This window comes from Orcinus orca, chromosome 1 (assembly GCF_937001465.1).
Source record: "Orcinus orca chromosome 1, mOrcOrc1.1, whole genome shotgun sequence".
In the NCBI taxonomy this organism is placed as follows: domain Eukaryota; kingdom Metazoa; phylum Chordata; class Mammalia; order Artiodactyla; family Delphinidae; genus Orcinus; species Orcinus orca.
Genome location: NC_064559.1, coordinates 163,567,021 through 163,594,440, shown reverse-complemented (window position 1 = coordinate 163,594,440; position 27,420 = coordinate 163,567,021). Strand labels below are relative to the sequence as shown.

At 45.9% G+C, this 27,420-nt stretch overlaps 1 protein-coding gene across 2 annotated transcripts in view; it reads right to left on the bottom strand.

The window, feature by feature from the left end:
• Nucleotides 1-27,153, bottom strand: part of DAB1 (DAB adaptor protein 1) — a 1,168,936-nt gene extending 1,141,783 nt beyond the window's left edge. The window contains exon 1 of one of the 2 annotated variants that reach the window (XM_049698834.1): nucleotides 26,698-27,153. The gene's annotated coding sequence lies outside the window, so the exon portion shown is untranslated. The remainder of the gene's footprint in view (nucleotides 1-26,697) is intronic. The other variant, XM_049698708.1, reaches the window with a different exon arrangement.
• Between the last annotated feature and the right edge of the window lie 267 nt (nucleotides 27,154-27,420).

Genomic DNA, 27,420 nt, shown 5'->3' with positions numbered 1-27,420 from the left:
TCTAATTCTTGAAACAACCCTAGATGTTCCTGTCTGCATTTTACAAATTTAAAAAAATGGCATTTGAGACAGGATAAGCAGCTTGTCCAAGTCAAGGTGATTGGCAGAGATGGGACCCCAGGTCTCCGTGGCTCCAAAGCCCATGCTGCTTCCACTCTACAGCCCAGGAGAGAGATGTTTTGCTTCCTAAAGTTCAAAGTTTGGGTGTTTTGTGTCTGCATATGCTTGTGCGGGAGGGTGAAGAGGTCAGTGGCTGCCTGTACATGAGTGTGTTGTAGTTTGGACCATGTCTCTGTGGGTGCCTGTATCTGTTGGTTCCTCTGTCCCTGGACCTGGGTTTGAATCCCTGGGCCAGAAGCTCTGTGTTGCCTGTGTTAGGGTGCTGGGAGATAAGGAAGGAGAGCAAGTCAATGAAGTATTTAAATCAAATATTCAACGACCACAATATGTGCATCTTTCCCAGAGGGGGCTTTTGCGTATGGGTTTTTACATAGAGAGAAAAATGTCCATCTCCTCAACTTCCCAAGAGACGGACACTTCCTATGAGCAGATTCTTACAACACCTGGTGCTTTAAGATTCTCCTTTTAGATTGTGGGTGGTTTTCAGAAAGGGATTTAAGATGGGGTTTCACACATTCTCCAAGTGCTTTTCTAAGAAGTAAAACTCCCACAGTCTTGGCCACTTCATTTTCACTTAGATCTGTGATATTCTTCTCTCTGTTTCAATTTAAAGTAAATATACATTATTCCTAAGCACAAAGCGATATGAGCACTAGAATAAAGAGAGATGGGCTCTGAATCCATGGCTTAGATCCCCATGGTTCCTCTGGATTTCTGTCTAGACTGGTCCCTTCCCCTCCTCAAACAGGATTCTCCTACTGGAATCTATGAATGTGCTGTCTCTGGTTCTGGTTCACCCCTCAGAGCACACCTATAAAGGAAGGAGGAAGGAAATGCTTCTTACAGGTAGAAAGGCAGGAAGTGATGGCGTAGTGGCAGAAGTCCCATTCACATCTCCTCCTGGCTGGGCACTGTCTCTGACACACACACATCCGGCCATGCCTCTCCCGTGGTTAATTTCCTGCAAAGGCTTCCCCTGGCCTGAATGAGTGGACTCGGCTGGGCCTGCCCACCCTCCACTCTTGCCAACCTCTGGAGTCCCTCTCCTAGTGTTGGTGACACGTCAGCCACCTTCCAGTCCCTCAGAAGCATCAAGCACTTTCCTGCCTTGTGACCTTCTGCCCACAGTTGCCTTATCCTGTGAACAACCCCTACCTTAGTCAATTCCTACTTGTCCTTCAGGGTTCAGCTCAGAGAGCTGTTCTATTTAGGAAGTCTCTGGTCTCCCTGCACACACACAAGGCCAGATCCACCTTCTGCAAACTCTCAATGCACCCATGGTTACTTAGCTGTGTCATCTGCTTTTTTGATGACTGTCTTCCCCAAATAAAGAAAGCTCCCTGAGGGCTGGAACCATGCCTGCCTCATTCATCTGTGCATGTCCAGGGCTTATAACAGGCTTTTCATTTAGCAGGTATCAATGGAGTAAACCATTGCTGAATGAAAAAATAAATGAGCCCCAGGTTCTTTATCTGTAAAGTAGAGATAATAATAAAACTCCTGTGAGGATTAAATGAGATAGCAGAAGTGACACTCCCTGGCCCATAACTAGATTTTGTTTTGTTTTCTTAGTAGCTCATTCCCTAAATAGAGAAGAGTCAAAAATGAAACCAGCAGCCTCCTAGGACTGTAAGCTTTCTGCCACTGGAGGCCTTTGAACACAGGATGGATAACAATTTTGCAGGGATATTGTAGAAGGATGGTCATGAGTCCAGATAAGTGGTTCTCAATATTGGCTGCCCATTAGAATCAATTGGAAAGTTAAAAAAAAAGACTGATGACCCCAAAGATTCTGATTTAATTGTTCAAGAATGGGATCGGGTGGGAATATTTTTTAACCCAGGTGATTCTAATGTGAACCGTGGTTGTGAACCACTGGTTTAAAATAGATGATCTTTAAATTTTCTTCTTGTCATGAGAGGCTGTCACTCCAGGGAAGTGAAGACCACTTGTTCCTTCTGAGAAAGAGGGAGAGAAGGAGGAGGAGACGGATGGGGAGGGGAAAGGGGAGGGAGGAGAGAGAGCAGAAGGAGGACAGGAGCGGAGGAAAGAGGAGAGAGGGAGAAAGAGGAAGGAAGAGAACCCTTCAGCACAGCAATTCTTTTAATTTAAAAAATGAAAATCTATAGCTGTGTAACTCTAGAGTCAGCCACATAGCATTTGGTAGACCACTGGCTTTGGAATTTCAGACCCTCTCTATTGAAGAAGGGTGAGCGGAATTCCCTGGTGGCCCAGTGGTTAAGAATCCGCCTGCCGATGCAGGGGGCACGGGTTCGAGCCCTGGTCCGGGAAGATCCCACATGCCGCGGAGCAACTAAGCCTATGCGCCACAACTACTGAGCCTGCGCTCTAGAGCCCATGAGCCACAACTACTGAAGCTCGCATGCCACAACTACTGAGCCTGTGTGCCTAGAGTCCATGCTCCGCAACAAGAGAAGCCACTGCAATGAGAAGCCCGCACACTGCAATGAAGAGTAGCCCCTGCTCACCGCAACTAGAGAAAGCCCACGCACAGCAACGAAGACCCAATGCAGCCAAAAATAAATAAATAAATATTTAAAAAAATAATCTTAAAAAAAAAAATGAAGGGTGAGCCTTTCCAGCCCTGCAATTTGGGGTAAGTCACTTTGCCTCACTGAACCTGTTTCCCCAGGCTAAAATGGAAATAATGATAATCTTGTCATATACATTTTGGGAGAATTCAATAAAATAAGATATAAAAAGGAGTCTAGTAAATGTTAGCACAAGGTAAGTCCTCAGTAATACATAATAACAATATATTATTATTATTATCAATGTGAATACATTTTATAAGCCCAAGTATAGTTATAAGGCATTATCATTGTGACTATTGGCCGGTCCAGGTTGAAAGCTATTGAATTGATTTTTTTTTCTCGTTTTGAAACCCAGAAGTGTTCTTAGAGAGCTGTGGTTTTCTCTTGCTTTCCTGCACTGATTCAGTTTTCTTAAAAATATACACCCACACTCACACATATACAAATGTATATACACACATGAACATACACATATTTCTCCTTTTTTCTGAGTCCCCATGCAGAATGACACCATGCCTGAGAAAATATGAATAAGGATTTATCGGGCTGTGCTGCTTTCCCCTGGGTGGTAAGGTCACATTTATATTGCTAGAAATGATCCACCCACTCGTTGCTCACAGGATCCTTATAGAACTGAACACCTGACCCTAAACAATGGGGGAAGATTCAAAGGACTGCGTTGCAAAAAAGGGAATTTTAAACAGATTCTCTGCATCAGCTTGTAATATGATGGCAGCTCCCGAGCACGTCCTGTTTGAAAGATCAGTCACTGGTGCATACAAGCGAACCATGTCACACCTCCCCACCTTGACACAGCCTCCTTCCCAGGCAGGAAGCATGCCCACTGGATGAGCATGGCTGCATCCCTCGTGAACTGTGACCACAGACAGGCCCCCTAACCTCTTTGGAACCCTTTACTTCATCTGTAAAATGGAGCCCTAATACTTGCTCTGGTGACTTGACAGAGATGCCTGAGGCTCACTGGCATAGCATGTGGGCAAGTGCTTTTTGCCCTGTGGAAAGCTGTGCAAGTGGAATGTGGCATCACCAGCATGGGGCTGTGCAGAGGATGGCCAGGACCACCAGTGATGACTGCGCACCTCAAGGTCTTATGGAACCTTCAGCTATAGCTCACAAAAGCCTGGTTTGTTCCTGAAGATGTCCCAGTTCTATTGGTCCTACAGGTTCCACAGCCCTATAAGGCAAACACCTAATGTTCCAGGTGTTAAAACTGCCCAGCTGGGGCTTCCCTGGTGGCGCAGTGGTTGAGAGTCCGCCTGCCGATGCAGGGGACACGGGTTCGTGCCCTGGTCCGGGAAGATACCACATGCCGCGGAGCGGCTGGGCCCGTGAGCCATGGCTGCTGAGCCTGCACGTCTGGAGCCTGTGCTCCGCAACGGGAGAGGCCACAACAGTGAGAGGCCCGTGTACTGCAAAAAAACAAAAACAAAAAACTGCCCAGCTGGTGGGATACTGGCTGGATACATGCAGTAGAGCGATAGAGATGAAGAAACCAAATATGGAGGTCGGAGTGTTTAATATATTGGAGCCACCCTTCAGGCATAAGGACAGGCTAATAGGCTAAAATGACAATGGCAAGAGGTAGAAAGATGTAAGTTTAGCACCAAGTGGGCTTTTCAATGCTCTTTGAAACTGCAGAACTCAAGTTTAGGGACGATGTGGTTATCAGCTTTTAATAAATGCATGTCATCAATGCCCACTGCAAATTCTGGAATGCCTTGGGTAATCCATCAGGTGGGATGCAGAGGCAGAAGAGCTGTGAATACGCACATAAACATTTTGAAAACAATTTCCTGGGTAATTATTACATTGTCTCTCTCCTCTTCCTACCATGGTGGAGAAATCCTGCTTAAAATCATGTCCTACAGATAGACACTCATTGCACCAAGCCTGGGGCTGGTTCAGCCTCCAATTCACCTCCTGGGAACACAATATCTTCCCATCTTTTTCACATTATCTAAACCTACACGAATTCCCTCTAGATGTACAACACCTGACAATTTGCCAAGTCCCTTTCCATTTAACTATTTTATTTGATCCTCCCAACCTTATCCCCATCTCACAGAAAGGAGCCTGAGCCTCAGAGGAGTGATGTGATTTCCCTAAGGTCACACAGCTAAGAAGGGACTTGAATCAAATGTTGATCTCCCAGATCTTTATTTACAGTTCTCTCCAGTTCTTTCATACAAATAAAAAAGACTATTAGTGTTAGTATTCAGCCCATTTGTCTCTTTTTTTAAATTTTTTAAAATAAATTTATTATTTATTTTTGGCTGCATTGGGTCTTCATTGCTGCGAGTGGGCTTTCTCTAGTTGCGGTGAGTGGGGGCTACTCTTTCTTGCGGTGTATGGGCTTCTCACTGCAGCGACTTCTCTTGTTGCGGAGCATGGGCTCTAGGCATGCAGGCTCAGTAGTTGTGGCGCACGGGCTTAGTTGCTCCCCAGCATGTGGGATCTTCCCGGACCAGCGCTCGAACCCACGTCCCCTTCATTGGCAGGCGGATTCTTGACCACTGCATCACCAGGGAAATCCCCCCTTTGTCTCTTTTAAATAACACTAGTTATTATGCGGTAGACACTGGGCTAAGAATTTTATATAGTATCTAACGTATTGCCCCAAAACCCTTCCATGTAGGTATTATTGTCCCACTTTACAGCTAAGGACACTGAGGCTCAGAGGTGAAGAGACTAACCCAAGGCTGCAGTCAGCTTAGCCGTCCTCTCCTCTAAGTTACTGCTCTGAGATGCATGACTGGGCCAAGGGTCTGCTTTGTGACCCCCATGGCACTGATCACACTGTGTTGCTAGCATCTGTTCAGACATGTCTTCTATCCAAATGCAGGGCCATGTCTTAATCCCAAGGTCCCCCGTACCGATTCCAGGGCTGACACATACTACATGTGTGCATAAGTATCACAGCACACAGGGCATAAGCACAGAGCTGGATTTTGAACATAAAGCTCTCTGCACCCTGAACATCTTATTTGGTTCTGTCAAAAAAGGCTCCCACACAGGCCCCATAGATCCAGGTTCTGTCCAGAGAAAATTCTCCTTCTCCCTTAAGCGACTCTAGTCATCTCTCTCAGCCAGAACCAAAGGCGTAATTGGGTTTCTGATGAAAGAACACCAATCTTGCCCTCAAAGATGACAGTGCCTGGGTGAGACCAGAGATGGCGAGGCATACTTAACAAATTTTTCCTCCCATCTCCGCCTAAGGAAGATGAAGTTCCAATTACAAATTTCCTGAGCAAATTGCTACTTAATTGCACGAAGCTGATTTTCAAGGCATTGACACCTCCTTGGTTTGCTTGCTTATTAGATACAAAGGTTGGGAAGGACGGAGGAGTATTTAAAAGCCAGTTTTCAGACCAATGAATCTGAAGAAATTCTCTTTATTGGTCTGCAAGAGGAGGCAGTGGGGCTGGGGGGGAGGCAGAACCAGATCTGATAAAGGGGATTAAATGGCCTTATACATCTGACAGCAAAGAACAGTCCCCACGGGAATCCCAAATCCTGCTGGTGCTAATAAAGTGCACGATATTACTCCGGTAATATAGTGTACAACATAAGGCGTCTGGATGCTGGGGCCAGAGCCACGACCTACATCTTCCGCAAACCAATTTTCTGCTGGGTTGGATGTGTAAAAAAGAATCCAGATACAGATTTTTTTTTTTTTTCCTTTGAAAGAAGAATTGCTTCTCTGGCTTTTTTACCTTGGCCTGTCTTCTCCTCCCACCCCCTGCGTTCTCCAAGTGGGAATTACTTCTAATCCGCTCACGGGAGAAATCACCACCTCCCTCAACTGTGGACTATTATGGGACAATTGGGCCGCTTGTTGGCTTCCCAGTGGCAGTGGGGTACAGGATAATCGGCATAGAATTTGCAATCAGACAAACTAGGTTCAAACCCTCATTCTCCCATTGGTAAGGTGTGTGCCCTTGAGCGAGTTTCCCCTTCCTTCTCTGAGCCTAGGTTCCACAACTACCTCACAGAAGTGCCCTGAGTGCTAGATACTTCATATTAAGTGCCTAACATGAGGGCTTACGATAGAGGAGGTGTTGAATAAGCAGTAGCGATTAGTAGCAGTGGGAGAAATAGTAGTAGTAGCTTCAATTGGTAAAGCTTAAAAGGCAACCTCATTAAAGGAATCGCACTTTTTTGGCAAGGAGTTTAGGAGGTGAAAGAAGGAAGCTTATTAACAAGATGAACAGCAACAATGCTCTATTTATCTATTCCCAGCCATGGAGCATCTGCTGAATGTGATGCTATGAGCCTTGTTTAAGCACTGAGAAAACACAGACAACAGTCCCTCACTTCCACGACCTTGTAGACTAGTGGGGACACTAGGAAATGTAACATGCAGCACAGCACATGTTGCATGCTGTCCCTAGTAATTTAACATCAGTTATCTCATTTGACCTTCACAGGACCCTCTTTTTTTTTTTTCTTTTTTAATCTACCCATTTGGTAGGTTCAATGCAGCTTGACAAATTCACATGTGAGGCAGAGCCAGGATTTGGGGGACCTTCCAACTGCTCTCCCCCAGCTTCTGATTGCTTTGGGCGTGAGCCACTCTGGGATGGTCTGGGCTTGTCCTGTGCTTGGAGCACTAGCTCTGGCCATCTCAGAATTCAGGACAATTTCCACTGACTACAATTATTCTGTTCAAAAAAATGTTGGAGACCCCCTTAGACCCAGTCCAGTGTGGCACAGGCGAGATGCTATACTAACATTGCTTGGCTGATAATATAAGAATAATAACAACAGATATATAATATCTTTCCTTGGTAGCACACTTTTCAGTTCAAAAAGTGCTTTGACAAATGCTGGCACTAGTTTGTTTGCTTTTTACTGTTAAAGGTAGACGTTATTATCCCATTTCACAGATGTTTAAAAAGGAGGCTTAGAGAGGTTCAGTTTCTCAAAGCCACAAAATAAGTAAGGCGCAGAGACCGGGCTTAAGGTGGGTGTGCAGAAATCCAAGTCTTAGACTCTTCTTGAAATTTGCAGTCATCTGACTCATCAAAGGTATGATGTGAATGCCCTGAATCTACAGAGTGGGCCATAGTTCCCTCCTCAGAGCAGTTGGAGTGCAATGGAACTGTTAAGAAAAACAAATGAAAATATCATCTACCTCCTCAAAAATAGTTGACATTTATTGAGTGCTCGCTCAGTGCAAGGCATTCTGCCAAGGGAGTATTTTGTACCAAGGAGTATTTTTTATCATCCTTATGAGGAGTATTTTGTATCATCCTTATGAGGCAGGTCCCAGGATCCTCTTCATTCTACACAGGAGGAAACTGAGGCTTAGAGAGGTGAAGTAACTTGCTCTAGGCACAGGGTGACAGATTTTGAATTTGAACTCAGGCAATCTGACCCACAGACCCTAATGATATCCTCCTTTGTTGACTCCCCGGCACAACCTCCTACCAATGTCTTCTGGAGAAACCCAATATTTATTGACGATATTTACTGATTGCCACCAAGTGCCAGATGTAGCCCTCCATGCTAGTTACATTGACTCATTTCATCCTCACAAGCACCCGATAAGGTAGACATTGCTACCCCATTTTCCAGAGGAGGAAACTGTGGCCAAGAGATGTTGAGGGTCCAAGATTGCAGAACCTGCTAAAAGCAGAATCATTCTAAGACATAGAAATGTCTAGGGAAAAGTTCACTCTTCCTTCCACAACTTCTAAAAGTAAGTAATCTGAAATACACAAAGGAGAAAGGTACAGAGAAGGAAAATGGAGGCCACAGAGCCAAATGGCTATCTGCCGGGTCCTAATCACAAAGCCATCCAAAATCAGGGAGGGTAGAGTCCTAATCACAAAGCCATCCAAAATCAGGGAGGGTAGAGTTTGCATAAGGCTGGATGAGTCTGGGAAGGCTCTATGGAGGAAGGAAACTCCAGGTGGGCCTTGAAGACTGGAAGAAATGTGGATGGGTCAGGTATTCCAGGCAGGGGAACAGCATATTCAAAATTCAACTGGGGTCTAGAAACAGATTCAAGTAGCAAAGGGGAGCCCTGGTAAAATGGTACGTGGTTGAAGGAAGCCTACTTAGCAGGGTTTAGGCTTGTGTCCAGTACTGTCTACAAGCCCTGCATTCACAGCACACTGAGAGCTCTTTGTTCTCCTCTAGCATGTAGCCCATCAGGAGCCTACGCAACAATGGAAAAAGTCACAGAGAGAAAATAAACGAAGAAGGAAGAGATGCCATATGCATCTCATGTGGGGCCTTCTGGAAGGGAGGAAGAAGCTGGGCGTGCGGGGAGAGAAGAAGAGCTTTAATCTGCCCACAGTGCAAGGTGGTCTCAGCTCTTCCTCCGCTCATCTCTCCCCTTCCTTCCCCTTCCCTCCCAGTATTCTGCATGCAACAGCAAATGTATGAATGCTTGGATGGCTTGGTAAAACACTCTCTGAGATTTATTCCTGTTGGACAGTCTTGTATTCTTTTTTTTTTTTCCCCTGCTGATGGCTCTGTCAACAGCAGGCTCCTCTGTGAGGCTGTGAATTTGGAGATCACGTACCTGATACAGACACTGTTGCTTAAAAACCAGACCAAGAAAGGGGACTCCTGAGATCAGGGTGACCAGCAGCCCAATCTGGCCCATGACCTGAGAGTCAGTGAGACCTCAGAGCTTGGTGAAAAGACCGTCTAGGGTGGGGGACAGGGCAGTAGTCCTGTGAATATGATCAATTCGAGGCAAGGATGTGTTGTTACCTGAAGATGGTTCCAGTATTTCAAAAACTAGATCCATTTGGATGAAATCCAACCATGGCCTTGTAGTATTTTGAAGCTCAAGAGGTGAGAAGCCACTAGGATAGTAGGGCACTAAGTGAAAAATGTTTTGTCAAGTGTGAATATCTATATCAATGTAATGGATTATAAATATTACCTTTTTTGTGAAAGGCAGAAAACTGTATATTTCTTTTGTCTATTTTTGGAAATTAGGTACCGGTAAAGGCAAAATCTTAGAAGCATTGAATTTCAGAGCTGGGAAGAAATTCATTCATCCCATCAACAAGCCTTTGGGGCTGCATCTGGGAATCAGGTTAGTGTGGGCCCTGAGAAGCTGGAGAGGAACCAGACCCAGGCCCACAGCCCCTTTAACTGCATAAGGAAACACACTCAGAAACTGACTACCTCGCATCAAGGTCTCCCAGCTGGAGAAGAGGGTGGGGAAGCAATGGATTCAAACCAGGAGATTTCAAAGGATTCAATCCAGGAGGCCTGACTTCCAAACCTGTGACCTTCCCCCAAGCTCCTCCGAGCCATGGACCACCGGAATTTGAAATTGCACAAGAAATCTGCATTTCGGCTCCTGGAACACATGACCGTTTCTCACCCCAGATTGTTCTCAGCTCAGTATGAAAACATATAACAGGGTATGAATGCCTGAGTGAAAGAAAGACCTAAACTTAAATTATTCCAGAACGGCGAGCTATTATCAATGATTGACAACCAGTTTCAACTCTCACCAGTAACAGCCACACACAAAGTAAGCCTTCAAAAGGAGCTGGGTTCCCTTCAATTAGCAGAGCTGAAATGAAACCACTTAGAAAATTATACTATTGGGCGACTGGTGGGTTTTAAGCATAATAAGAAAAATAAAGGCTTGGCCTGATGTTTACCATCAGCTCAGCAAGAGACATCAGATTTGCCAGGACTTGGGACCACACATTTTCCTGGAGTTCACGCCTGTCTGCCTCTCTGCCACCGCTCCAACCCTGGATCCATTCATTCTTTCATTCCTTTAGCAAATATTTATTGGTTCCTGACTGCCAAGGATGGAAGCTACAATGTGCAGCAAAACAGACTTAGTCTGTGCTTCCTGGAGCTCTCAGACAAGCCAACAGGATGGCGATCCCTTGTGATGGGTGACATCATGGGGAAAGGCAGGGTGCTCAGAGGCAGAGCAGAGAGAGGGTCCGACAAAACTGAGATTTCACACTGCACAGAAAACAGTCCTGTGGACAAAAAGAAAAAAAAAAAAAAAAGCCTGCCCAGCAGGCAGTGTGCTCAGCCACTGGGAGAAAGACAAATGTGGCCAGGGCAGGGGGCAAGCAGCCTTGGAAGGGGGAGAGGGGCGCCTTCTGCTGTGCCTACTTGTCTATTTCCCAGGAGCTGTGGAGTCACAGCTCGGGAAAGCTGGAAGAGCTTCGAGTCACTCAGCACCATTCATTCAACAGACCACATCCCAGCAAGGGCGAAGGCTCAGAAAGGAATGAGAGCAGGGCACACACAGGGACCTGCAAGTGATTCCCTGGGACCAGACTGCCCAGGCCAGGTGATGGGGGGCCGGCAGTGGGAAGGGCTTGCACTTTATCCTGAGGCAATGGGGAGCCACTGAAGGCTGGGGGCAGAGGAAGTAACACCCTCGGGTTTGGGATTTGCCAGACACCACTCAGAGGCTGAGATACAGAGGCCAGGCTCTGAGTTCTGAATGACTAACTCCAGGGCCTGTGACCTTTACCCAGCCTCATATCTGTGGCATTCCTAGCATCTGTAGGGGCCTGACCAAGGAGAAATGGACAAGAGAAAACAGAAAGCCAGGTATGCATCTGGTTGAAGAACAACTGCAGGACAGACTTGCTTCTCAGACCTGGGTCCCAGTGGAATAGGATACTATTCTAATATTGAAAATTAGATTCTGTATCTGCCTCTGTCTATAACTAGCTGTTTAACACTGGACAAGTCTATGTTCACTGCCCCCTAAGCCTTAGTATCCTCATGTGTGTGATGGGCAGAGGGTTAGGTAGCTAATCAAAAATGATCATTACTAACATTCAGTGAAATCTTACTCTGAGCCTGGTGTCATATCTCATTTCAGGCCTACAAGCACCCTGTGAAGTAGAGATTCAATTATCATCATCTCCATTTTATAGCATGGAAACTGAAATTCGGAGATGTTAAGTAGCTTGATGAAGATCACGAATTAAGTGAGTGCAGAACCAGGATTCGAATCCAGCATTCAAATGCTTAGCCATGAAAACTTCCTATTTCAAGACCCTAGGAAATTTATTTCACAAGGATTTTCTGAGCACCTAGACTGGGAGGTTAAAAGATGAGGAAGCAGAGTCTCCTCAGGGCAGAAGATAGACATACACTCTCTATCAGGTTGGGAGCCCTGAATTCCAGCCCTGAATTCCAGCCTTGGCTGTGTCCGTGAATCAATCTGTACGTAGAGAGTGTGAGGCTGTGTACAGAGGAAGGAGCTGTGACAAAATCATCTCTCTGGGTCTCCTTCTGTACTTTGGACTCCTGCTGTGTCAGTAGGATGTCACAGAGACCCGGGGCTGAGATGACCAACACCTGGCACAGCTCTAACAATGGCATCATCTCCAGTGAACTAACCCCTCAAACTGGCCAGGGCTGGCTGCCCAGCGTGGTCCTTATTGGGTCGATGCAGCTGCCAGGGTCTGGATAGAAGATACCGCTTCGGCCCTCGGAGCCAGGCCATTCACGGTGGACAGAGCAAAGGGCCCGGTCTGCAGAGAAGTTTCCTTGTGGTAGGTTGTGCCATTAGGTCAGGCCTGGGGCCAAAATAAGAGAGAGATGCCCCTGGTGGCAAGCGTAGATAAGCACCACACCGACACACACTCCCACCTCCCCTGGCAACCCCAGGCTGCAGTGTGCCTGCCAATTACAGCTAATTAGCCACCTGTGGGGCAGGGGCGGTGGAAAGGTCAGAGAGAGAGGCTGTGGAGAGGCCTGGGCCTCCCCTTTGCCCCCCAGCCCCCTGGCAGCACCTGCAGGAGCGGAGGCCTGCAGACCTGCCCCCCACTCCCAGGTGAGCCGCCCAGCTCTGACTGATGAGCCGAGGCCGGTGGTGGAGGGCACGACCTGCAGAGAAATGTTTTCTGCCTCCTTCTAATAAACTTTTTCCCGAGATCCACGGCTGGATTCTCCCATGAATACAGCCCCAGGTGTCGGGGGAGGGGCGACAGAGGTGCACAGTAACAGCTCATTTAGCAGGGAACAAATGGTCTCCTTTCAGGCCCCAAAATAACACATTATACACTCAGACAAGCACAGGGGCCCGAGACCGGTGTCATGTGGATTGGAAAGACAGGCAGAAGACACAGCACCTGCTCCTTGGAGAAATCCCCTGACTGATCCCGGGAGGAAAAAAAAAAACCCATAGAAACCAAAAAGTGATATTTCTTTCAAACAACCCAGAAGGTAAAATGTGAAAGCATCAGTTAGAATAAAATATTGAAATCAAGATGATGATTAACAGTAATAATAGCTTATACGCGTGTGTGTGTGCAGTCCCTTGTCATTCATAATTCACTTTCACATGCATCATCTCCTTGAAGCTCCACTACACCTTCACGGAGCAGGAAAGGCGAGAAGCAGCGTCCACATTTCCAAGAGAAGGATCTGGGGAGGCTGTCAGCTTAAGCCCAACATCACACAAGCCAGATGTCAATGCCAGAGTCCAAACCAAGCCTTCTTCTTCTTTTTTTTAATTTTTTAAAAAATTTTGGCAGTAAAAGCACCAAATCCTAACTACTAGACCACCAGGTACTCCCAAACGGTCAACTTTATGTTATGTGTACCTGATCACAATTTTTTTTTTTTTTTTTTTTTTTTTGTGCTGTGCTGCTCGGCTTGTGGCATTTCAGTTCCCCAACCAGGGATTGAACCCTGGCCAGGGCAGTGAAAGCCCGGAATCCCAACCGCTAGGCCACCAGGGAACTCCCCAAACCAAGCCTCCTAATTCCAAAGCCACTGCACTTTCCATATTAGGATGTCCGATCCAATCTTTGTTATATTCCTTTTATACTTTTTTGAATCATAATATGTTAGCGCTGGAAAGGTCCTTAATAAGCACTGGAAACCTGGAACCCAGAGATGATAACAATATGCTCAGGACGGCACATCAGGTTAGGACTGGGTCCTCGGTCTGCAGACGCTCTCCAGACCCATTTCTGCCCCCTCGACTTCCATTCAGTCCCCAATCACAAGGGATCTCGCTACAGACACCAGTAATAAAAATATTTTCATATTGTCCCCTTGAAAATAGTAGGGGCCAGCAACTAACGTATTTCTTTTTTGACACGAGCCTTTATTTCTAATAAAGCAATAACCTTAATGTGGTGGGAGAAACGAGCACACCAGGAAAGAAGCAGGAGCGCTCCCTGCAAGCAGTAGGGGTTCCATAAATGTTTGCTGGATTGAATGGAGGGAAATAAGCATGGGCCCAACAGGGAAAAGAGAGAAAGAGGAGGTATTCTGCACACACGTAGATGGAAATGCCTCTACTCTGTGTGAGACACTGTGCTGGGAGTTTGGCACAAAGAAGACATTTGCTGCATTCCAAGCTGGTTTCCAACATCAGCTTCAAGCTCCCACTGTCTTTACCTCGTGCGCTCGCAGAGAGAGCACAGTGGGATGTGTGATTCCAGGCAATCCCTTGGAAAACGTTTGACCTTCACTGAAGTTCTGACACTGTTTTCCGTGTCACCTTAGTGCCAATTTTTTTTTTTTTTTTTTTTAGGGAAAACTTCTGGAGTTGAGAAAGAAGTATGTAAAGGAGGCAGAACTCTTAGTAAAATGCCAGTGGCAGTGCAATTACTGCAACCCGATAGCAGGAGGCATTGTCTCACGCTGCCACTGAGCTCACCTGGCAGAGGATTTTCCCTGACGGTGACGTCCATGGATTTCTGTCTGTTTTCACTCCTTCTTTCAATCCACTGGTGGTTTCAAAGTATTTGGGGGAAGGCGCTACAGGACGCAGGAAATGTCACAGATTACCACTTTACACTTTGGTCTAGAAAGGGTTCTAGTGATCACTACTGTTTATTGAACACCTGCAATGCTAATGATTATCTTAGAATCAAAAGAATTGCTAAATTTTATTGAATATTTACTATGTGTTCTATGCTAAACACTTTATTATATTTAGCCTTCATACAACAACCCTCCAATGTTTAAGTTGCCAAAGTTATATAACTAACTGGTGCAAAGTCAGATTCCAACGTCAAAGTCCACGTTCTTTGTCGATACTCTACCATTCATTATTCTATTCATTTGCACAACCACTGTGTACCAGGCACAGTGCTAGCTACTGGGATACAGAGATAAAAGATAAACCCCATGTTTTTAGGAAGCTCTCAGGAACTCGAGCGGTCAGATAAACTAAAGGTCACATATGATGTGCTAAGTGTAGTCACAGAAGGGATTGCTGGGTTCTTTGAGCATATCCAGGAGGGAAGCCTAAGCCAGTCTAGGAGGCACTGAAGTAGATTCCCAAAGGAAATGATGCCTCGGTCTTAAAGGGTCAGCAGAAGTCTGTCACACGAAGGATGGCATGGAGAGCAGATCACTCATGATGGGCAGAGTGGGGGGCAGCAGGCACTGAGACACAGAGGCATGGGAGAGCATGGGCAAGTTCAAGGGTCTTCTAAGTAGTTCACAAGGGACTGCAACCAAAGGAGAGAGTGAAGTAGTGAATGAATAGAAGACTGGAGAGGAATGAGGCTGAAAAACAGGATAGAATCCAAGAAGAGGCTTTCTGTCACACTAAGCGGTTTAAGTTTTATCCTGAAAGCCAAGGCAGCCCCTGAGGGTTTGTACACAAGTGTGTGCTGTTCAAGGGGAAAGCTTACTGCCTACTTCCACGCCACTCTCCAGAAGGGAAAAGCAGGGCCGCAACACTTCCATCCTCTCTCCTCAAAGGAAAGGGACTGATTTATCTTTTGGGTGAAATCAGAAGAGAACCAACATGTGTGGCTATAGCAGATATGGTCTCTCTCGGCACCATTCCAACTCCATATTTGCATTTCTTATCCTTCTGCACGAGACCCAGAAAGGACTACAGGGTGCTCTAGGGACCAAGCAGACACACTTGCATGAGGGTTGGAAGGAGGAAGAGAAAGATAGGCAGTATCTGCTATGTGCAAGGAGAATAACTCTTCTGGAGCAGCTCAGATGAAGATCCTCCTGTCTCCAGCTCCAGTGTCACCTCCACCCTATTATTCCATGGTGTGGTTGGGCAACCGCGCTGACATCCAAGCTTGGCCCCTCCCAGAATGCTATTGGCTACCCAACACCCATTAATAAATCCCTTTCTGTTTAAATTATGGCATCTGCAACTAAGCACCTAATTGACACAATAGAACAGCTCCTTTCCTTCTGTCATTCAGAGCTTTCTGACCTCAGAAGATCCTCATTCACTGCTCATCCATGAAATAAGCCTATGAGGCCACTTGTGCTCCTACAGGGGAAAGGGAAACCTGTTGATATCCAGCTCACACCAACTTAAAGAGGAAGTTCGGGAGGCCTGACGTAGCTGCACAACCTAAATTCTCCAATCAAGCGTTAACAGAAATAAGATCCAGTTTCATCTTTTTAACTCCAGTATTCAACTCCCATGTGGTCTTTAACTTGGAGAGAGAAAGGGCATGAGTAACTATGATCTCTCAAAACCTTCCCCCACCAAAAAAAAAAAAAAAAAAGACATCACATTTGTGCTTTGGAAGCAGGGAAACCAGTTAGAATCAGCCATTTGGCTGGAGCAAACCCAATTCCAGAGTCAGCCTGGAGTAAGGGAAGGGATGGATGCTTCTGTGTTAATCAGAAAAGCAATGGGAGCCCATGGGGTACAGAAACTTCAGCTGTGAGATGCAATCTGTTGATTACCAGGAAACCCTTTTTGCAAAAGAGGTCTTAATCTCAAACTCTCAGCTCACTTGTATTATTTGCAGGGGGCTGATTTGCCCCTCGACACTCACAGAATTGCCCAACACACCTGCTTCCAAAGCATGTGGTCTCCACACCTGAACCTCTTAGAGCTGAAAATGAATAAGAAATTGGAATAACTAACCCTGCGTGGAGGGAAGGACTAAAGGACTAGACAGGACAGGAGCTAAATTAAAGGAGTATCAGCCAGGAAGCCTAAAGGTTTCTAGTCCCTGAACCTCTTATTAGCAAGCTCAATTGTCCCCTCCCTAAAAAACAAGGAGAGAAAGATTGCAAATAAAGCTGTCTTTGTTGACTAACTAGTGTACACTCTATTCAACAATGGGAGGTAGTGAGCAAAAGAATAGGTGATGATGGCACTCAAGGGCTGGCAACCCTATGAGAAAGCTGTGGCGACACAGGGAATGACGGGAGTAGGTGTGGCTGAGGCCACCAGAGGACCAACCAACATACCTCCTCCCCATCCTCTAGCATAGCCCCCAATTCTGACACATGGCCACCCAGAATAAAGACAGTACTCTTTAGCCTCCCTTCTGTTAGGAGTGGCCAGTTGACTAGGGTCTGGCCAATGAGGGTGTAAAAAGAAATTATGCGTCCAACTTCTAGCCATGCCCTTGAAAGAAATGGGGAGGTCCTCCCAGCCACCTAGTTTGAATGAGGAGGTTGTGATGTCCCATCGTGGTTGATGAGGATGACCGCGAAGTCCTAGGGATGGAGGAGAGGCAAGCTAGAAGAGCTTGGCCCCTGTATGATTTCACAGCTGGGAGCTGCTCTAAGCACTCAGACTTTTACAAGACTGAGATATCTACTTCCACCATTTTAAAGACACTTTTAAGTTGCTTTACTTGGTGTCTTGCCTGCATGCACTTGGACCGATATTCTAACTCATTGAAATGGCATGCCAGCACTTCACTTATCCAGCAATTTCACTTTTCCAGAAAACAGTTATAAACAAAGATAGAAACAAAAAACACCCCCAAGCAGCCAAACATATTTTCACTGGCAGCTGGTGCACTTTATTCATAGGAATAACACCCTGGCCAAGACTTGGTTGGTGCTTACAGACCCACAGGAAGGGAGGAAGACTGCTTTCAGAGGCAGATAGACTGACAATATCAAGACATGCTGACACAATCTGACAGTGAGGGAAGAGACTACAAAGGTATAAAAAATAGATAGGAGAATTTAAAATCCGTACATCCATAGGTCTAGGGACACTCATATATACGGGCAAACAGTCCTGCATGTCTAAATAGCCCTTAAGAATACAAAATATATAACCTGACACAGTAGTTGATGTTCAAAATGATACTTCTGAGTCATAATCTATTTTAAAAGCAGGGAAGTATGAAATTCACCTACAAATAGTTTCAAAATATTGGTCATCTTGAAACTTCGCTTATTTGAAACATCTCAGTCTATGTGGTGCCCCACACATAAATTATTTCATACAATTCAATGCTAAATGAAATACATTTGGATATCACACTTGTAGTCAGTGTTAAAACCATTCATTCTGAACCCACGCTTTTTCAGGACTCACCCTGAACGTGATGTCCTAGAGATGAATCAGACTCATCGTTGCTGTCTAGTAACCCTTGGTCTAGATTTGACATAGACAAATAAAGAGATCATTATAATACTAGATCAAACCTCTAAGGAAGGAAAATCAGATGTAATGTAGATGAAAGAAAAAAGATTACTATCTATAATCTAAAAGAAATCCTTATAAAATGATAAGACAAATCATCCAAAGAAAAATGGGCAAAGACAATGAATTAGTTGTCTATCAAGAAGTGAATCCAAATGTCCAATAAATGTGAAATGATGCTCTTCCTTGGTAGACATCAAGAAAATACAAAGTAAATAGCAATGAGATATCACTCGTTACTTATCAGGTTAGCAAAAGCAAAAGAGAACGATAGTATATGCTGTTGGCAAAGATGCAGGGAAATGTTGCTTCCTGCATGCCAATGGAAATGAGAATTATTATATTTTCTTTGGAAAGATATATAGTACCACCTACTAAAACTTTAAAAAGCATACATCCTTTGACTCTGAAGTATTAGTTTTGGGAATCATAAAAGTTACAGCATCAACAGATACTGATAAATGTACAATGATGCTTATTTCAGCATTGCTTGTAAAAATTAGTGGAACAGGGCTTCCCTGGTGGCACAGTGGTTGAGAGTCCGCCTGCTAATGCGGGGGACGTGGGTTCGTGCCCCGGTCCGGGAGGATCCGACATGCTGCGGAGCAGCTGGGCCCGTGAGCCATGGCCGCTGGGCCTGCGCGTCCGGAGCCTGTGCTCCGCAGCAGGAGAGGCCACAACAGTGAGAAGCCCGTGTACCGCAAAAAAAAAAAAAAAAAAAAAAAAAAAAAAAAAAAAAATTAGTGGAACAAGAGTAAATGCCCATCAGAAGAGAAATTGTTGAAAAATCTGTGGTATGTCCATAACACTGAAACTTATACAGCCATTGAAAAGAGTGACATATCTATATCAACTGACTGGGGGAGGGCTGCAGGGGAATAGTGTTTAAAGTGATAAAGGCACTATGTCAAGGAATGCATATATGATCTCATGTTTTAAGTCAGTGACAAAAATCCCTATGTTTGTATATGTGTGTGTATGAACATGTATAGGAGTTTAGAGGAAGACATGGAAGGCATCCTGGTTGTTAGTTTGAGGGGCAAGGGAGAGTAAATAAGTAAATGACTACATTAAAAAATAGATGTCCAGGATAAAAAGTAAACAGTTTGCATAATAAGGCAGAGCCAGTAAACGTATATCTATCTACATACGCTAACATATGTGTCTAAAGAGATAAATGAAAGGATGATCACCAAATTTTAGGCAAAATAAAGAACTGGAATTTCAAGCGACTTTTACGAGCTTCTAAAGTTTCTTCTATACTTTTGCATTTCTTACAATGAATTTGTTTTATTTATATGATTTGAAAAATTAATAAAGTGATAAAAACAACCCGTGTCAGGGCTGGTCAATATTGAGTGGCATTAACGAAGAAGCCTTCATGTGGGGCATGATACCTGAACTCAACTTCAAGATTCTACTGGATTGGGAGGAGACTTGAAAAAGGAGGGTATTGCAGGCAGGAAAAACTGTAGCAGTATGGAGGTGGAAATAAAAATGGGGACTACCCTCAGACATCCACCTCATCTGGAACAGAAGATAAAGAACAAGCAAATGGCTGGAGTTCCATAACCACAGTAAAACCAAACAGATAAGAAGTATAAGTGGCCACCGTAATGCATGTACAAAAATGTGATTTTTTGAGTTAACATTAACAAATGAAAACAGCTTGGTTTCTCCAAGTGCTATAAAGTGACAAATATTTTGAGTTCTTAGGACTCTGTCCATGGTGACACCATGTGTTTCAGTCAGATGTAAACTTCAGTTGGGTAACATTTTCTTTTTAAACCCTCCTTCCTGTCAGTTTCCAATTCGGCTATAAATATTTGCTAGCAGAAAAAAATGTCACTAAAAATCTAAGCTCAAGCTACCCCAAAAAATGGTCATTTTGAAACAAGAAGAAGTCATGTTCTGCATATTAATTAAACAAGAAGTCTCAAGACCTAGGGATCAGAGCTCATTTAAAAAAAATGATTATTTATTAAAAGCTTATGAATGCAAATGAATTCTTTATTTAGTATTCATTCTTGTTTAATTCTGTCCCCTTTGAGACAGAAACTACATGTGCTTTGCTGATAAAGTGAAAGGTTGTCTGATGTCACGGGGTCTCCTGTCATCCACAATATGGCTGTTTATGTCACGAGTGTATGTATTAACGGTACAGGATTCTTGCACTGTCACCAGCAAAGAGCCCGACTGATAGTCACTTTATTGCTCAGGCCAACCAGGGTCACAGAGCAGCTCAAGGTAGTCATTTTCAACCAGAGAAGCACTCCCCTCACTCTTTCACAAGATACCTCTTGTTCTCTAAGTGGAAGTTAAAATTACAAGAGCCCAACTTTCCTATTCCCTTCACCATATTAGGAAGCATGGTGGACAATATTATTATTCCATTTCCAGGGAATTGAAAGAGATGCAGGGAACTATCAGGTAACCCTTCATACACCTGACAGCGAAACAGGAGAAAAAACTCAAGTCCCTGAAACTTAAAGCCTATGTCTTTTTAGACAGTGATCCTCTGAATATTGGGCTAACAATGAAAAAACAAAGTAAGAAAATTTTCATCATTTCAAGATCTGCTGGATTTTAAGAGCAGCAACAAGGATCAGTGGAAAAAACAGAGACTGGAGAACAAAAATGAGAACAGATGCTAAGACCATACACATGGGGTCCAACCCCAGTTCTGCACTTACTGGCAATGAGACTCTCAGCACTTATTTAACCTCAGTGCGACTCAGTTTCCTTCTATAGAAATATGGGGTTGCTCTGAGAATTAATATGATAACATATGAAAAGCGCCCATAAGCACAAATAGGTACAAGTAAAGAAAATTGTTATGGAGGCAGCAACAGTGACAACAATGATGACAAAGGTGGTGATGATGATGATGATGATGATGATGACGATGATGGTAATGGTTCCACTGCTGAGTAACTCGAAGATCTTAAACAGGTCCCAGAATCTTACACACTTGAACAGCAAAGAGCACAGACTACCTGTGCGCAAATCTCATTTCTACGACTTAGCTGCATCTCATATTCCTTATTTGTAGAGCGTGAAGATAAAACAAGTTAGTCCATCTCAAGTGTGCAGAGCAGCACTTTGCCCAGAGGAAATTTTTGCCTCTCTTAAATAAAGCAGTTGGAGGAAAGGATCTACAAGTTCAAGTTCTATTATATCACCTGGTCAGGATTTCCAGTCCAGAAGAAACAGTGTGGTTAAAAAAAAAGACTACAGTCTCTAGAGTCAGAAAGACTTGAGTTCAGATCCAAGTTCTGAAATGCACTACCTAGGTGAGCTAAGACAAGTTAATGTCTCTGATTGATGGTTTCCTTCTCTATTCATTAGAATCTCAGCAAATATTTGATACTTATTGTACCAGGCACTGTTCTAGGTGACATATATCAAGCACCCATTAACAGGAGCTGAACCCCACCCGGAAGGCAGGTGCTAGAAATGCCAAGTTCTGGAGGCCTCCAGCACCCACTGCCTCAGTGACAAAATATCCCAACACCAAAGTTTCAAACCATCCCATTAGGTTTTGTAGCATAACTATGTCCACAGTTGCCCACCAAAGTCTCAAGTAACTCCATTCACGATTCTGGTGCAGAAGACTTCAGACATGCAGATGAGCAGACAAAAGGAAATTTCTAATGCAATGGTCCCAGGAAATGTGGACCCTGCCAGTGCTGAAGTCCCCAGACATGGCACCAGCAAAGACCACCCCTTTTCAGGAAGCAGCCCTACCAACCGGGCTTCTTCTGTCCCATTGAGTCATGCACTGAAGGGAAAGCAGAAGTTTCACTGTCCCTTTCTGGGATCAACTCTCACATCTAAGAAAAGGGAATGAGCCTTGGGCCCCAGTCCCGGGTTCTTCCTGGCTCTAGGGGCTCAGCCAAGTCATGTTAACTTCTCCCGTGTGTCTCCCTTTCTCATCCGTAAAAGGATAATGACACCTGTGAAGATGTGGGCTAAGGGCTCCAAAGACTATTTTTTTTTTTTTTTTTTTGGTGGTACGTGGGCCTCTCACTGTTGTGGCCTCTCCCGTTGCAGAGCACAGGCTCTGGACGCGCAGGCTCAGTGGCCATGGCTCACAGGCCCAGCCGCCCCACGGCATGTGGGATCTTCCCAGACCGGGGCACGAACCCGTGTCCCCTGCATCGTCAGGCGGACTCTCAACCACTGCACCACCAGGGAAGCCCTCCATAGACTCTTAAGCTCTGAGCAAGTACTGGGCATATATAAAGCTGAGTAAGATGCTTTTCCTTTTGGTGCCCACAGATCCACTCATGGAATAATAGAGTGGAAAGAGCAGAGGCAATAAAATGAAGGAGGCCTGGGTTTGAATCTGGACCCCACTACTCCTTCCCTCTCCAATCTGGCCAATTTATATAATCTCTTGGAGCCTAGCTTTCTCTGTCTGTAAAATAAGGACTACAGTACCAATCACATAAGGCTATTATGAAGATTAGTAAAGCAATTTATTTAATGTAATTAAAAATTAAACCAAACTAATATGTGTTCATTTATTCCATATTTGTTGGGCACTTACTACACGTACAGCTCTGCATTAGGCATTATTGGCATATATATAGATATATTGTATACTGCATAATCCCTGCATATGATCTAGCTAGGAAAATATGATGTAAGACAAAGGTCAAGAAGACATGCAAGTATTTAATAACATGTGCATTAAAAATAGAGGATATTTAGGTGTGTGGGGGGAGGCTGACACTTTTTACACACTTCTGTACCATTTGAATTAAAATTTTTTTTGTAATCAAAATAAAGAAAAAATATAAAAATAGTGAGAGCAAGATAAAACAAGAAATAAGTGAAAAGATGTTACAAATGTTAATCATCCTTTAGAAGCTCTTAAAGTGAATGTATTCATTGACCATCACTCACATAGCTTTGTGCCCATCACTGTGTTATATATACCTTGAGACTGAAGAGGTGGATAAGTTATCTTCACTTAGAAAGAACTTACTATCTATTGGGAGAGACAAACACATGAATAGTATTGATACTTCCAAAGAAGTGTGTTAAGAGTGCTAAGGGAACACAGCTTCCTGAGGGAAAGGGATCTCTGAGTGCACGTGACTTTTGAGATAGATCCTGAAAGATGAGTGGACTTTACCAGGTACAAGAGTAGGAGGTATTTTCCAGACAAGGAAAGAAGGTTGCACCTGCAAAGGTACGAAAGCCGTGTGTAGTATGCACGTGAAATGTGAGTGTAGTGTGTGTATGTGTGTGTGTGTGCGCGTGAGAGAGAGAGAGAGTATGTGGCGATGCTGTGTATATGAGGGTATGAGTTCGTTTATGAGTGTGCATGTGTGTGGTGGTGCATGTTTGTGTGTATGTGTGTGTGAAGCCCATTAAGAGAAAGCAAGAAGTCCAGGCTATGAAAGGCCTTGAAGGCTATGGTCAGTGATTTGAATAACATGCTTTAGGCAACAAGGAAACTTTGATGTGTTTTGATCTGGGGAGTAACATGATCAAAGCTACCCTAACCATAATCCTAACCCTAACCCTGAAAGACGATGTCACACCTGTAGAGAGGGACCATACTGGAGGCCAGGAGATGAGTTGGGAGGCTCTGAGGATGGTCTGGTCTGGAGTCAAGGAGGCTGGAGCAGAGAAGACAAGTTGGAATAATTGCTCCATCACTCTCAGTTCTGGGCGGCAGGTAAGAATGTTTACTACACTCTCCTTCATTTTTCTTCTTTTCCCCAATGTTAAATAAATTAAGAATGCACGATTTTTAAAAAGTTATCAATTCTATGGAAGACAGATCTAAAACAAAGGAATACCTCCCCTCCAAAGTTGTTCTGACACCCAGCCTGGCCGAACGGAGTGCCCCAGCTTGACCCAAATAGGAGTAGGCTCTCGAGGCACAAGCAAACAGACCCCCTTCCGAGCTCTGAGCCCATACTGACAACTGGAGTTCCGGCCAAGGAAGAAACAAGAAACAGAGCTAATGGCTTTCTGTGGCACAATGTTTATTTCATAAGCAATTATCTGATGATGTCAACGCTGAAGTCCAGGCTGTCTAACTGCAACGAGTCTTTCGCAGTTTGGGGTTTTCCTTTACATTTTAGGAAAGCCATATGATAAAACAAAACTTTGCTTTCAGGGGGCCCTTCTTTCCCCCTCTCCGTACTAGAATTCCTCCTCTGTTTCCCTCTCTGCCTGTGTGTCTCCTCTTCCTCTGCCTCCCCTCCCCCTTTTCCACTGTCTGGCTGTATGTGAAGTCTTGGGCTGTCTCTGTCTCTCTAGCTCTCTTACTACTGTCCCCCTGCCTCTTCCTCTTTCCCTCTTTTCTCTCTCCCTTCCTTCTCCGCCCATATCCCTTCTCACTATATAAAAAAAGCTTCAATTTTAGAACAGGAGCAAGGCCTTTTCTAGCACAAGAGTCAGAGCAACAAATATGGTCACAGTAAGGTGACTAGCTGAGTCCAGCTTCAAAAAAAAAAAAAAAACCTTGAAAAAGAGAGAGGACTGAATGGTGGCCCTTGATTCCGAGGAAGGCAGGTGGAGCCCATGGGTCCTACTTGTCCCTGGACACCAGTTTTCACTAGGCAGTTTTCCAGCTGGACAATTCCTATTTGTTAATAAGCCCCAGCCAGTCCCCATCCCTTTCTAATGGGAGTGAGGTGACACGACCGCTGCCACACTGCACTGCTTAGTTACTCCTCTGGATCAGCTCAGAAAGGAAGAAAAGCCATAAAAGTCAGAACCAGCTAAGGTCAGTACTGCGGGGGATCTCAGAGACCACCTGTTCCAACCTGATCAGGTCACTGGTGGAGAGACCGGGTCCCCAGGTTGCTAAATACCAGGGGGACCCATTATTAGAAAACCCAGACCTAGGACCTGTTGCAAAAATCCCCCTACCCTGGGAACACCTCTAGGTTTTTGCCTTCTGAACAAGAATCCACGATACAGGATCCAGATGTATCAACAGATAGAAGAGGATTAAAATAGAAACAGAAAGGGGTTAAAATACACACGGGTGACCATCAGAAATCCACTGCATGCTCCCCTCAAGAAGGATTTGAGCATCAAAGTCTGCTGAAGATGGGGCTGCAGTGGTGGAGGGCTCTAAGCTCTGAGGACCTCTTTAATATGGCTGTATTGTAATACTGCAGCGCCAAACCCCGCCAGTCATTTCAGAAAAGCAAAAGGAAGCCCCGCTCGGCAGCAAGAACTTCCCAGCCCTGGAAACAGACTGTCTCCGTTTGGCACCCATTTAATAACCGCTATACTGAACACAGGCAGGGGAAATGTGTATCCTTGGAAGGCACAGCACAGGAACCTCCCTTTGCTACAACGCGATTCCTCAGACATGAACCCGAACTCAGCCTCTCAGAGCAACGGCAAAGCCACGGAGACGCGATTTACAGACTAGAGCCCACCAGAGATAAGGGGGATGGGGAAGGCACGCAGGGGACACACCTTTTCTGAGCTGTTTGAAACATGCTGCCTGCAAAGTCCTCCCAGAGTATGCTGCCAAGGGTTACTTTCCTCGGCAAAAACTGATTCTCTCTCCCCACACCCCCTCTGTCACACACACACACACACACACACACCCCGCAACCCCCGCGGCCACCACACATTTGAATCTTTTTCATCTTAAATTCCCAGAAATTCCCTGATCAGCCCTATCTTTTCGGAACAGCCCATCCACCTGGGCTGGATTCCCACCTCATCACCAGGGAAAGCCTGGAGAGCCGGGCATAATTATTTTCCTACAAGGTTATGCCTAATTGGCCACTAACCTAATTGATTAATCATCTCATTTTTCAAGGCAGCATCAAAGAGCCAAGCTGAGTGGGGAGAGAGAAAACATGCGTCCGGGTGGTATATGGGGTAAAATTACAGTGAGGGGGAAAGACACGACCACCACCCCCGCCAGCCCCAGCCAGCTTGCCTGGTTTCTGGACACAGAGGTGGCCAGAAAAGAACAGAAAACCCAAAACGTGCTGGGAAACTCGCAAAACCTCAGAAGGACCGAGCTGGGAGCCTCGACGCCACCCAGCCAGCCTGAGTGCAGCCGCCTCCGACGAGTATGAAGTTGTTTCCCCCGGGCCGGTAAGGGTTAAATGGCTGAGCGCCAACCCAGCCACGGCTGGCTTCGGGGCAGCCAAAGCCGCTAGTCTCAATGTCGGGGAGTCCGCGTGGAGGTCCCCCGGGGGTCGCCCTCTGGCTGCGGCAACTTGCGCCGCGCGGGGCCCTCGCCCAGCCTTTGCGCGCCGCCCAAAACTTTGCGCACACTGCAGCCAACGCCGCCCGCCTCGCAGCCAGTCCCGCGCCACGAAGTGCCCTGGGCCGCCCCTCAGCAGCCGCCGCTGCCGGGCTTCGGCTCCGGACTTTTCCCCGCTGCTTCCGATTCCCACCCAGGGGGCTCCCTCGCGGCTGCGGGAGCTCGGCGCCCGCCCTGCGCTGGGCTGGCTGGCGGTGCGGGCGCTGCGTTTCAGATCACCACCTCGCCGGACCGGGCGGCGTGCTACCCCGCCCCGCCCCGCCCCGCCCACCCCGAGCCTCCCACGCCGGAGCGGGCGAGCGCAACACCTTCTCTCACCTTCCCCGCCCGCCGCCGAGGACCACACTCTCCGCTTAGCCCTCTTGACTCACCCTCCGGATGCAGCAGGAGAGGGCGAGGGGTCTCCGCTTTTGTTCCCTGGGGCTGGCAGGTCCGTTTGGGGCCAGGGCGCGCAGGAAATGCCGCGAAGGTGTGTATCCCGGACGGGGATGCTCACTCCCAGCAGCTCTGCCGGCAGCAGTAGTGGCGGTGGCAGCGGCGGCAGCGGCAGCAGTAGCAGCAGCAGTGGAGATTGTGCCGGCTCTCTGCAGGCCACATCTTTCATACCTTATACATCACTACCGCATTCCCCCGAATAGGGGAGCCCCACAGCATTTCGCCACCTAGCGCAGAATGCAGGCGCCGGCAGCAGTGGCGAAGCCAGATCCGACAGGACACGAGCACCGCTGGAGGGGTGAAGGACCTCAGTATCCACTGATAGGTTCCCTCCCAGCTCCGATCACAGCGAGGCCTAAAACTTGCAGCCATTCCGCAGTGCTCACCTTCTGGGACTGTCTGCTTTCCAGAGAAGTCTGGACTTCAGGCCAAGTAATGAGGATTTATCAGAGGAAGCCCTCCCTGAGCTGCTGCTGGAGTCTTGGTCCGCACATGCTTTTACACTGCCTCATCCTCACTGGAGTCTTCACACACGAGGCTTTGCAGCAGCAGACACACACTCTCTTGCACGTGCAGAATCCCCAGAGACGCATTTCTGTGCTCCCCACCCCATCCAGTGTGTGGGCACAGGAACAGGCAGACAGGAGTTGCAGTTGCAG